The sequence below is a fragment of the Bos indicus genome, chromosome 6, assembly GCF_029378745.1.
Source record: "Bos indicus isolate NIAB-ARS_2022 breed Sahiwal x Tharparkar chromosome 6, NIAB-ARS_B.indTharparkar_mat_pri_1.0, whole genome shotgun sequence".
Lineage (NCBI taxonomy): Eukaryota > Metazoa > Chordata > Mammalia > Artiodactyla > Bovidae > Bos > Bos indicus.
The window spans coordinates 117,745,460-117,756,882 of record NC_091765.1 but is presented as its reverse complement, the minus strand read 5'-3'; the positions used below and the strand labels follow the sequence as shown (position 1 = coordinate 117,756,882).

Here is an 11,423-nt window from a genome sequence, read left to right as displayed (position 1 = left end):
CCAGGGTCGGTGTGGGCCCTTTCAGGTCGCGCTGCTCTTAAGGGTCTCCTGAGCTCGTGTGCGTTTCTGTTGGGCAAGTCCTGCGTGTACCCGGATCCAGGCTGGGCGTGTGTTCATCTTCCGGGGGCGCCATGCGTGTCGGGGTGAGGGCTAGGCCCGGAGCCGGGGACCTACACCTGCCAGCACCCCAGCCACTTCCTGTTTTCTGACCCGTGGGTGTGCAGCCGCGTCTAGGGCTGGGCCTTGAGTCGCCGCCGGGCGTGGAGTCAGAGCCTTTCTGCCCGCCCCTGGCCGTTCCCGCATCGCCTCTCCTGTGGGCGGCAGCTGCTCCCCGGCCGGGCCTCCTCCCCTGACCATGGGACAGTCCTCCGTCCCGTGGTGTGCAGAGGTGTGATCTTCCTCGCACACTCGCTCTGCTGTCAGAACCATGGTGTTGCCAGGAGACGCCGGGAGAGCAGACGCTTCTCTGGGACCTGGGTCCTCGGATCCCTGGCATCTGGAGGGGCCTGAGGCAGGTGGGCACTGCAGCCAACATGGCACGAAACCTGTGCCCCAGAGACTTGTTTGGAAACTTCAGTCAAATCTGTCGTGTCCCTTTATTCTGCTTCTCTTAGTTCTTCTTAGCGACGCTCTTTAAAAACAAGCTCCGGGTTTTTTGATGAACTCGGGCAGCAAGGTCTCTCGAGGGGAGAGAGAGGAGAGGGACGAGGGACTCCAGGGAGCATCAGCTCAGTGACCGCCTGACGGGCACTGCAGCCACCTGCTTGCTGGTCCCTGCAGACACATTAAACCGGGCCGTGAGTTTCTACAAAGGCAGGCGCCAAGCGAGGGGAGAGGCGCCATGCAGCGCATTGACCATGTGCGGGAGACTGTTCGTTAAAAGGAAAGCCAGGAGGGAACTCCCTGGAGGTCCAGCCCTCAGGCCTGCACTTCCACTGCCGGGGGCAGCCCTTGGTCGAGGAACAAAGACCCTGCATGCCCCGTGGCCTGGCCAAGAAAAGAAAAGAATTAGAATTCAGAGGCAGTGAAGTCTCGCTCCTGGTCGCTCCCTTCTGAAATGTCCTTGAACGTGACTCTGGCGCTGGGCCAGCTCCTGGGGTTCTGTAGTTTCTTTCCTTCAAGTGCAAAGCCTCCCGGAGACCAGGAGGTGTGGAGGAGGAGGAAGTCAAGGAGGAGGAGGACCGTCAGTCCTCACCGCAGGGGAGCGTGAGGCCTGGGAGCCTCCCTCGCCTGAGCCAAGGATTCAGGCACAAGTGGTTCATTACAGGGGCGCCAGCCCAGGAGAGGGAGGGAGAGGGGCCAGGCGAGGGGAGCCTGCAGGTGAGGCCTGGCTCAGAGCTCAGAACCTGAGCCAGAGCCCCCACCACGGAGAGGACACAGGGGCTCTCAGACCCTGCACCCCCACACCGGGGTGGTCTGAGCCCTTCCCCTTTTAACCTTCAACACAGGAATTCCAGGCTCTTCTCAGAAATTTCCTCCCTTTCAGGGAAGGGTTGGAGTCAGAGTCGAGGCCACCCTGCTTCCCAGGAAGCCTCAGACAGACCCTGGGAGGCCAAGCTGGCCAGGTTGGAGACGGAGTCCAGGAGGGTGGGAGGAAGTCCGCACACACACCTGTGGCTGTCAGGGGCCACCAGCTGCTCCAGCTCACAGGTGAGGAGACGGGGCTCAGAGTCAACAAACGTTGGCGGCGGGGGCACCGCCTGCACACGCTGCCCGCCTGCGGTGCCCTTAGCGGCCTCCCCTGGGCACCTGGCTGCTGACTGCTCAGATGCCCTGCGGCCTATTTTTAGCCCCCAGGAGCAAAAACACACTTTCAGGTCCAGATTTGACCAAATGGCCCTGAGGTCACCTCCCTTCAGCATCTGGAAGGTGTGTTTCCCTGGACCCCTTTGGAACTCCAAGTTGGCAGGAGAGAAGGCAGCGCTGCCGCAGGCTCTTCCTGGACACGGGGTGTCTTGACCTGTTCTCAGGTCCCCACAGATCCCCAGAAAGTTTTAACATCTGTTTTCCCACTTTGGTGATCTAAGCATTTATTATAGCGTGTTCTTGATTGGCACTTCTTAACCGAGTAGGATCTGACCTGTGCTCTTATGACCCAGTGTCGCTGAGCGGAAGTCAGGGTGTGATAGGCAGCAAAGGTTTAGCGCTAGTTCAGTGAGGCAGGGAGTGGACACAATTGCCTGTGGAGCAGGCAGCCGCACCACGCAGAGCCCGCTGTGGTTGGGAATGAATGCACGCTGCCCGCAGACGGCTGAGGTGTAGACGAAGGGGCTTGCAACACCCGGTGAACAGAGGCACAGTAGAAGCGCAGCAAAGTTTGTTATAAAAGGATTTTTAAGGGAAATGTTTCGAGAATTGTATTTGGGGGTGTGCTGTTATACTATTTGGCGCATCAAAGTGGGCCGATGATTAAAGATCTGATCATAATTAAAGGAAAAATAATGACAAGAATAGAGACTTACGTGATGGTCCATCATGTTCAAAATTCTTCTAAAAGAAGTTCATAAAAGTAGGAAGCACCTCTGAAGCATCTATTACTAAACCTGGCCTCAGTGATTTTTGTCTCTTTAACTCTGGTCATATTTATTTTCTTAAAATCTCCTTTGATTACACCAACTTCGGTTTGGTTTATATTTACAAGGTATGTCTTTTCCCATTTGCTCACTTTCAACCTTTCCATATATTTAAAGTGGTTTGTTTGGAAACAGCGTATAGTTGCGCCTTTTTTGAAGGAAAATGGGTTGCCTTGTTTATTTTTGGCCGGGCCGGGCCTTTGTTGCTGCCCAGGGGCTTTCTCTGGTTGCAGAGCACAGCTCTCAGGCTGAGGCTCAACGGCTGCAACCCTAGAGCTTCAGTTGCTCCGTGGCATGTGGGATCTTCCCGACCAGGGATCGAACCCATGTCCCCTGCATTGGCAGGCGGATTTGTACTCCCTGTGCCACCAGGGAAGTCCCACGTGTTTTTTTTTTAAGTTTAGCATGACAATCTTTGTCTTTTCATTGGAGAATTTTGCCCATTTACACTTGAAAGTGAACGTGCTGGTCGCTCAGTCGTGTCTGACGCTCTGTGACCCCGTGGACTATACAGTCATGGAATTCTCCAGGCCAGAATATTGCAGTGCGTGGCCTGCCTTTCCCTTCTCCAGGGGATCTTCCCAACCCAGGGATCCACCCGGGGTTTCCTGCACTGCAGGCAGGATCTTTGCCAGCTGAGCCCTCTTTACTGTGAAACGTAGTTGGGTTTAAGCCACCGTGTCGCTGTTTGCTTTTCATTTGTCCTATTTGTTCCTTGTTCCTCTTCCCCTTCTTTTTTGCCTTTTAAAAAAAACTGAGCATTTTTTCCATTTTTCTCCTTTAGCATATTAGGACTCTAGGACCATATTCTCTTCTAGAGAAAAATTGAAACATATGTCCTGACATGTTTCACATTTTCCCTGTAGTTGCAGTAGACGACGAGTAGCTGACTCTAACTCTGTGTGGCTGCTGGGGGTGGTGGCTGAGGGGACCTCGGGGCAGGGGACAGAGACGGAGGCAGGCGGGAGGTGGGGAGCAGGGCAGGACAAGGAGGGCTGCGCGGAGCCGTGTCCCAGACTCTCGGGAGTCCCTGACTCGGGGCCTGTTCCCGCACAGCTGCCAGACGCCATCCTGCCGCACCTGCCTTCCTGCCTCAGACCCTCACCTGGGCCGGCTGTTTCTTGGGCTTGTGTTGTGGGCATGTCCAGGCCAAGTCTGCACAGCCGGCGGACCACCAGCAGGCTGGTGGGCAGGCCGCTCCTGTCCCTGTCCTCCTTCTCTGCCCCTGCGAGTGCAGGTTGGAAACCCCCCAGGTTACCAGGAGAACAGCCAGCTGCCGGAGAGCCAGGGACTCGGCGCGGCCTGGGGGCAAGAGGGTCCGGCCGGGGAACAGCAGCAAACACGGTGCCTTCTGTGTGCCTGCTGGCTTCCAGGAGCCGTGCAAGTATCAGTCCCATCCTCATCACAACAGAAAGGAATCGGTGTTGTTATTTTTTATCCCACTTTGCAAATGCAGCAGAGAGGCTAGGAGCTTGCCCAGGGCAGATGGCGATTCCCGGCAGCTCTGGGGTTAGATCCGGGTGGTTTTGTTAACTCCCTGCGGCCATAGACACAGCTTCTGCCCACTGCAGCCGCAGATGCAGGAGAGGTCTTCACCTGCGTTCTCCCCATCCCTCACCCCAGGCTCTCACCCTGCAGTCTCTCTCTTTGCATCCACGCTTGCTGCATCTCCTGGGGTTTTTTGCAGGATGAGTTATAACACTTTGCAACAGAACACTCAGATGTGATGGCCAAGATAAATTGAGAGGAGAATTCAACAACATTCAACGTAAGGCTGAGTTGTGTGTAAAAATACGTAATCAGCACTTGTGGAAAATGCTGCTAGATTGAGCTCCTGCTTCTCTTTTTATGTCATAAAATCAGCCTCCTGTTACGAGGCTGAAGTTCAGAAGACACCCTGACCTCTGCTGCTTTGTCTTGCGTTACTGAACCAGTCTAGAGACCTTGGTCATCTTGCAAGAATTCAACCACAATCAGCATGATTCATGGCATCAGAGATTGTTTAACTGAAGGAGACCTGACAACCGGAAAAACAAATCAAGCCTGGGTTCTGTGCTCTTGTGTCTGGCTTTCCTGTTTTATGAATTACGCAATTCACTCTTAAGCCTATTTTCAAGTCAGTTTTGCATAATTTGATATGCAAAAAACGTCTCAAGAGAAAACTGTACAGGGTGATTCTCTCTGCCAAATAACTTAAACATCAAGAAGTTAGCATAATAACCTTGATAGCCATAAGACAGCACCCTGAGTTCAATGTTCAGCAACTCATTTAACCCACCTGTTATCAGGGTGTCGCTCGGAATGTCTTCTATTATGCATTTCTCCTCTCGTTCCCCAGCGTGGAAGTAAAAAGCAGTTGAAAGCGAAAAACAAAAACTCAAAAGAAACGTTAACTTGTGCATTTCTGTTGCTTTAGCCACCCCTGTACTGCCTCTTTGGAAATGGATCAACTGCAGGCGGTACTACCTGCGGAGTATTTGTATTTCACTGGTTCGTTGTTTGTAAATTGATTTTTGTGAGAAGTGACACGTGGTGGCTGCACCTGGGCAGGTGATTGCAAGTCCCAGGGAGCCCCAGGGCCGCGCTCAGTGCGACATCAGCATTCCTTGGGACCTGCTACTGTTAAGGACTTTGAAGTGCTCCGAGGGAATGAAGGACGGTGAGGCTGAGGGACAAGCCGAGGAGGACTCCCCAGAGGGACCAGCCGAGGAGGACTCCCCAGAGTGCCACACCCAGCGCACGCCCAGTGATGGCCGCTTGGCAGGAGGTCAGGGAGGGAGGCTGGCGAGGATGCAGGGTGGAGGAAGACGCAGGTGCTGAAGGGAGAGCTTCCGGCCCGGGATGGGGCCAGACGAGAGCCTGACTGTGACCCCAGTCCTCACCTCCAAGGATCCGTTTCCTCATTAAAAACAGTTACAGTCGCCCGGTGTGATTTACTACATTTCAGCTCTGGCAGCCAATGTTTTTCCTTTTCTTTTTTTTTTTTTTTAACAAATGTTTATTCCCCGGTGGCTCTAGTGCTAAAGAACCCACCTGCCAACGCAAGAGATAAGAGATGCAGGAGATGTGGGTTCAATCCCCGAGTTACAAAGATCCCCTGGAGGAGGAAATGGGAACCCACTCCAGTACTCTTGCCTGGAGAATCCCATGGACAGAGGAGCCTCGCAGGCCACAGTCAATGGGATTGTAAAGAGTTGGACGTAACTGAGCGACTTAGCACAGCACGTTCTTAAATGTACACTGGGCTCCAAGACGACACTTCACTGTAGTTATAGGTGGCAACAGACGTGAGGGCAGGGGATCCAGATGCTTAAAGAGGATGGAACCAAGGGTCAGGAGGCACAAAGGGCAGCTCACTCTTTGCCAGATTTCTGAATTCCAGCTGGGGCCGGGGGCCTTTCCCGCCACCCGCGCTGTCGGCTCCTGAGCCTCTCCGGCGCTTCCTTCCTTCCTTCTTCCTCACCTTCTGTCCGTCTCCCTGGCTTGCTTCTTGGGCTGCTTCAGGGGCTGCTTCTGGCCACCTTCGCGGCCGACTAGCGCGCCTGCTGCCCTTCCCCAGACCCCGCCCAGTGTTCTCTCTTTATGTCTTTGGTTTTGAAGGTTTACAGACACGAGAAGTTGCAGAAACAGTCCCATCCCCCGAGCCCCCAGAGGTGACCTCTTCCACAACCAGGGGATGGCACCGCCCCCGAGGAGACGGGACTCTGGCCTTGGCGGAGTGCGCTGAACTATGACCATGGACTTACGTGGATCTCACCCGCTTCTGCACGTATGCATTGTTTTTTTAAAAAATGCAAGTATATCATCAAAATAATACATCAAGTACTTATGAGCACTCGAAACAAGCAGAAAAGGGGGAGAAAGCGCAGGCTTGCTTTTGGGTTAAGAGACGGGTCCTGTGACGGGGTTGTTCACTGACCGGCCTTTGAGCCGTGAGAACTCTGGCTGGCAGCAGGCCCCCTTCTGTCGGGCGGCGGCGGGTGGGGGGGCGGCTGTCTCCGCAGCTCGCGGTGCTGGGCGCAGGTGAGGCCCTGGCTGCGCACCAGGCACGCAGGGGCCTCCAGGACGAGGTGCGTGCGGCTGGGCGGGGCTGCACGCAGGCCTGGTGCAGGCCACGGCTGCTGAGCAGAGGTCCTCGGCAGTGTCTCCACCATGACCCGCCCCGGCCCTCCTGGCCCTGGGGGCCGTCCCCGCCTGTGCTCAGGGATCGTGCTGGGTCCTCCCTGTGGGACCCCGCGGCACCCCGGCCCCTCCCTGGCCTTTGTCTCTGTCTGTTTGGGCCATTACAGCCAAACACCACAGACGTTGCTTTCTCACGGTCCTGGAGGCCGGCGGTGTCTGGTGAGGGCCTGCTTCCGTCCACGGATGGCCGCCCTCACACTGAGTCCTCACACAGGACGAGGGGTGAGGGAGCTCTGAGGGGCGTCCTGTGAAGGCAGTGGTCCCAGCTGTCACCTCCTGGGGCCCCGTCTTGACACCATCACGGCGGGGCGTCGGGATTCCAGCATACAGATTCAGACCGTAGCAGCCGCCAGGCTGTCCCTCTGAGAAGCGCTACAGGGGGTGTCCACAGCCTGAACACGGCCTGTGAACAGTGCTACAGGGGGTTTTCACAGGCTGAACACGGGCCTGTGAACAGTGCTTCAGGGGGTGTCCACAGCCTGAACACGGGCCCGTGAACAGCGCTGCAGGGGGTTTTCACAGGCTGAACACGGGCCTGTGAACAGTGCTTCAGGGGGTGTTCACAGCCTGAACAGGGGCCCGTGAAGAGCACTACAGGGGGTGTCCACAGCCTGAACACGGGCCCGTGAACAGCGCTGCAGGGGGTTTTCACAGGCTGAACACGGCCTGTGAACAGTGCTACAGGGGGTGTCCACAGGCTGAACACGGGCCTGTGAACAGTGCTTCAGGGGGTGTTCACAGCCTGAACAGGGGCCCGTGAACAGCGCTACAGGGGGTGTTCAGAGCCTGAACATGGGCCTGTGAACAGCGCTACAGGGGGTGTTCACAGGCTGAACATGGGCCCGTGAACAGTGCTTCAGGGGGTGTTCAGAGCCTGAACAGGGGCCCGTGAACAGCGCTACAGGGGGTGTTCACAGGCTGAACATGGGCCCGTGAACAGCGCTACAGGGGGTGTTCACAGCCTGAACAGGGGTCCGTGAACAGCGCTACAGGGGGTGTTCACAGGTTGAACACGGGCCTGTGAACAGCGCTACAGGGGGTGTTCACAGGCTGAACATGGGCCCGTGAACAGTGCTACAGGGGGTGTTCACAGCCTGAACATGGGCCCGTGAACAGCACTACAGGGGGTGTTAGCCTGAACATGGGCCAGTCTGGGCTGCTCCGTCCACACGTGCCTCCTATGAGACTGAGGCGGCTCAGTCTCCTCACCGGCAGGACTGGGGTGATAATAGACTCTGCCTCATGGGGCATTGTAAAGCCCATGTGATACATGTGTGACGTGCTTAGAGTAGGAACCCTGGCTCATGGGGAACCTCCAGAATGTCTACTGTTACTGTGTCACAGCCTGACCCCTGGAAGACGTCCCGGCGAGGCATCTCTACTCCAACTCCACGCACTTCCACTGAACTTTCATTATGGAATTTCAACACATAAAACCAGGGGATTGCGCAATGAACCCCAATCTTATTTCATCTAACCCACACATGCGCACTCACACTTTTCCTGGCGTATTTTAAAGCAAATTCTAGATCAGAGGTTGTTTTCCCTCATCAGTTTTCAATGTGCATCTTGGACCAATGGGACGCTGCTGCCCCGTGGACCAGCTCTGAGGGCAAGGATTGACTCCCTCTAGATGCTCCACCCGATCTGGGCTGAGAACCGCATTGGGAGGAACAGGCATGGGCATCCTGCTGCCTAGCAACACAGGCCAAGATACCAGTGGTCCTGCTGTGGTCATGGTGTACAGCCTTTTCATATGCTGTTGAATTCAGTTTGCAAATATTTTGTTGATGATTTTTGCATCCATGCTCATAAAAGATATTTGTCTGTAGTTTTCCTGTAGTGTCTGTTTGGTTTTGGTTCAGGGTAATGCCTCAAATAATGAGTTAGGAAGTGTCCCTGCCTCTTAAGTTTTTATGAAAAGTTTGAGAAGGGTTGGTATTAGTTCCTCATTCAATGTTTCTTGGAATTCAGCAGTGAGGCTATTAGGTCCAGTTTCTTTGTTGAGAGATTTATTATTGCTGTTACTACTGATTCAATTTCCTTACTAGTTATATTTCTATTCCTGTGTGATCCAGTACCTGGTGGGTTTTGTATTTCCAGGAATTTGTCCATTTCAACTAAATTATCTAATTTGTGTACAGTTGCTCATAGTACTCTTGAGATCCCTTTTATTCTGTGGATTTTAATGCTCCTGCTTCCATCCCCGACTCTGGTAAGTTCAGTCTTCTCTCTTTCTTCCTTGGTCCGTCTGGCCTTTTATCCCGTGGATTTTAATGCTCCTGCTTCCATCCCCGACTCTGGTAAGCTCAGTCTTCTCTCTTTCTTCCTTGGTCCGTCTGGCCTTTTATTCCGTGGATTTTAATGCTCCTGCTTCCATCCCCGACTCTGGTGAGCTCAGTCTCCTCTCTTTCTTCCTTAGTCCGTCTGGGTGAAGGTTTGTCAGTTTTGCTGATGTTTTCAAAAAGCAAGCTTTTGGTTTCATTGATTTTCTTTACTGTTTTTCTCTTCTCGGTTTTGTTTATCTCTGCTCTAATCTTTATTATTTCCTTCCTTCTGCTAGCTTTGCGTGTAGTTCTTTCTTCCTCTTCTAGTTCCTTAGATTTTAAAGATATGTTGTTGACTTGACATCTTTCCTATTTTTCATGTGTTTATAGCTGTGCATGTGTGTGCGCTCAGTTATGTCCGACTCTTTGTGACCCCGTGGCTGTAGCCCACCAGGCTCCTCTGTTCATGGAATTCTCCAGATAAGAAATACTGGAGTGGGTTGCCATTTCCTTCTCCAGGGGATCTTCCCAATGCAGGGACTGAACCCACACCTCTTGCGTCTCCTGCATTGGCAGGCAGATTCTTTACCCCTTGCACCGCTTGGGAAGCCTGTTCACAGCTGCAGTTTCCCCCGTTAGCACTACTTTCGCTGCATTCCATATGTTTTGGTGTGTTGTATCTCCATTTTCAACTTCCCTGGTGGCTCAGTGGTAAAGAATCCGCCTGCCACACAGGAGATGTGGGTTCGATCCCTGGGTCAGGAAGATCCCCTGGAGGAGGGCATAACAATCCACTCCAATATTCTTGCCTGGAGAATCCCATGGACAGAGGAGCCTGGCGGCATGCATGCATGAATTTTCATTTGCCCCTAAGCATTTTCCAATTTCCTTGTGCTTCCTTCTTTAATCCACTGGTTTAAGAGTGTGTTGTTTAATTTCCACAAAGTTGTGAGTGTTCTAGTTTCACCTCTGTTGTTGTTGATTTCTAACTTCATCCTGTGGTGGTTGCAGAAGATACTTTGGATGATATCACTGTGAAGAAGGCTGAGCGCCGAAGAATTGATGCTTTTGAACTGTGGTGTTGGAGAAGACTCTTGAGAGTCCCTTGGACTGCAAGGAGATCCAACCTGTCCATTCTAAAGGAGATCAGCCCTGGGATTTCTTTGGAAGGAATGATGCTGAAGCTGAAACTCCAATACTTTGGCCACCTCATGCGAAGAGTTGACTCATTTCCATGGAAAAGACTCTGATGCTGGGAGGGATTGGGGGCAGAAGGAGAAGGGGACGACAGAGGATGAGATGGCTGGATGGCCTCACCGACTCGATGGACATAAGTTTGAGTAAACTCAGGGAGTTGGTGATGGACAGGGAGGCCTGGCGTGCTGCAATTCATGGGGTCGCAAAGAGTCGGACACGACTGAGAGACTGAACTGAACTGAATCTTTTAAAATCGATTAAGACTTGATATGTGGCCTGGGCTTCCCTGGTGGCTCTGTAGAGAATCTGCCTGCAATGCAGGAGATCTGGGTTCAATCCCTGGGTCAGGAAGATCCCCTGGAGAAGGGAATGGCACCCCACTACAGTATTCTTGCCTGAAGAATCCCATGGACAGAGGAGCCTGGCAGGCTGCAGTCCGTAAGATCGCAGAGTTGCACGTGACCGAGTGACTAACACACACACACGTGGCCTGATGTACGGTCTAGTCTGTAAAGCGTCCTGCGTGTACTTGAGAAGATGGTGTGCGTGTCGTTGGTAGAGTGTTCTGGGCACCTCTGTTAGATCTAGTTAGCTTGCTGTGTTGGTTAAGTCCTCTGTTTCCTGACTTACTTTCTGACTGCTTGTTCTGTCCATTACTGTGAGTGGGGTACTGAAGTCTCCTTCTATTATTGTCAAGCTATTTCTTCCTTCAATTTTGTCTGTTTTTGCTTCATATGTTTTTGATGTTTTATCATCAGGCGTGCAGATATTTATAACCTATATTTTGTCGCTGTATTGCAGGCTTCATTAGTATTTAGTGCCTTAGGCTCTGGTAACTATTTTCATTTAAGGCCTATTTTGTGACGCTTGTGTAGCCAGCCTTGCTCTCCTGGTTCCCATTTGCAGGAGTGTCTTTTTCTGCCCTTTCAGTTTCAATTTCTCTGAGTCTTTGGATTTAAAGTGAGTCTCTTGCAGACCATATATAGTTGGGTCATGTGTTTTAATCCATTCTGCCAGTGTCTGTCTTTGGATTAGAACATTTAATCCATTTCCACGTAAAGCAATGGCTGATAGGGAGGGACTTCTGTCATTTTGTTGAGCAAAGACTTTCCAAGGACCCAGAGGAGGAGGAGAGATCGCCTATACAGGAGTGTTTGTGGGAAAGACAGCAATTTCTCAACAGTAAGCAAGGGAGTCAGAAGGC

At 52.9% G+C, this 11,423-nt stretch overlaps 1 long non-coding RNA gene across 1 annotated transcript; it reads left to right on the top strand.

Moving 5' to 3' along the window:
• Window positions 1-264: 264 nt before the first annotated feature.
• On the top strand, window positions 265-10,487 carry LOC139183703 (uncharacterized). Its single transcript, XR_011567328.1, has 2 exons — window positions 265-1,650; window positions 6,174-10,487. It is a non-coding gene; the product is annotated as an uncharacterized lncRNA (long non-coding RNA).
• Window positions 10,488-11,423: the final 936 nt, after the last annotated feature.